This window comes from Chenopodium album, chromosome 2 (genome assembly GCF_948465745.1).
Source record: "Chenopodium album chromosome 2, dcCheAlbu1.1, whole genome shotgun sequence".
NCBI lineage: Eukaryota > Viridiplantae > Streptophyta > Magnoliopsida > Caryophyllales > Amaranthaceae > Chenopodium > Chenopodium album.
Window position 1 is genome coordinate 32,502,729 of NC_137835.1, and position 1,741 is coordinate 32,504,469.

Here is a 1,741-nt window from a genome sequence, read left to right on the forward strand (position 1 = left end):
ACAAGATCTCATAGTAATGAGTTTTCTTTTATTACAACAAATATAATTCTAACTTATACTTCATTCGTGACTAGTTGTAGTGGAACAAATTTCGAGACACCGATAGAAAATCTTTACATAGCTTAAAAACTAGCTTTCTTCCGTCCTTGTAATCTTGCATATTATTAGATGTTTTCCCTTTTCTACTTCTTGTCAGTATTCATACATGGATGTCCACATAATCTTTTGGCCCTTCACCATCGTTCAGCATTTGTATCAAATTATAGACACCCAAATGTGTCTCCCCAAAACCAAACCCAGTGATGAATATCATTCACGTTATTTGATTATCGAACGAAGTGAAAGTGTGAAAAGTCTAGTGATGCGGTTGTTTTTATATCTCTCTTTCTGTTTTGAAAATATTTCTTCTTATACTCTATTTATGAAAATTGCCTATCCTATTTAGTTTGGTCCATGACAAGGGTCCAATAACAGTGTAGTTGGATTTGGATCACAAAGAGCTTTCCAACGATATATTATAATCCCAATTCCGATGAATTATGAGGATGTTATGGCCAAAATACTAAATTGGGCCCGAAATCAATTTTATATGCCGCCCAATGATCTAGAGGCCTATTAATTATTATTCCTAACGTTATTAGGATTGACTTTAATCTTCTAGAATATCTATAAGGTTCTTTTAAATTCTAATGGAATTAGGATTGATAATTATTATTTTAAAGAGTTTTTTTTGGAATAAAATAAATGTTTCATAATAAATCTGATCATAAAAATGTTTAACGCGGATTCTAATTACTTAATCATATTAAGAAAAGGATTCCGTACTAAGCGCATTTTATCTTTTAATTAGTGCCAAACGACTGAGTTTGTCGCCAGACGACAGAGTCTGTCGCCTGGCGCTAATGTTTGTCGCCTGGCGCTAATGTCTGTCGCCAGGCGCGAATGTTTTTCGCCGGGCGCTGATGTCTGTCACCTAGAGACAAATGCTAGTTTTATTTACAATAGAACTTTAAGTATTTTCTATCATTTTCGGACTATTTTACTATAAATAGGGTCCTTGACCCTCGTTTTTAATCATTCACCAGTCATCTTTTCTCTTCCCTCTCTAAAAGCTAGAAGCTTATTCTCTCTCTATTCTTTTTCTAAACCTTCCCTCATAAAAATTCCACATACATTAGTTATAGACACACCTAGCCAAGTTTGAAGTTGTCTTCGCCCTAGACGTGAAAAGTTGATAATTTCTGAGGGTTTGGTCCCAAATCTTATTTCAATTATTTAATTTAACTGTTTGATTTAATATTTTCCTCGAAGTTACTAAGGCTTGTATTTTGTTATTAGAAAGAGATACGAGGCATCCAAGTAAGTAATTTAATTGTTATAGATATCATGCTTTGATTATTTTAATTCCTAGTATCATGTTAGGATGTCTTTATGATTCCTAGTATCATGTTTAGGGTAATAACTAAAATTTCTAATATCATGTATGTTTCTATGATGCTTCCTATGCTTTCTTCTATCATGTTAGTATCATGTTAAGGCTAAAGCTTTGATCTTTATTGTTTAGTGACAGGCTAGGGTTTGTTATTAATCTAGTTAGTATCATGCCTAGGGTCTTGCTAATATTCTTATGCTTTGAGATTGAGATTATTATTATTGTTGCTTGATATATTATTATTATTGCTTGATCACACCTTTTATGAATGTTTAAAGGGAATTTGAACTTGTAATCATGCTTAATAAG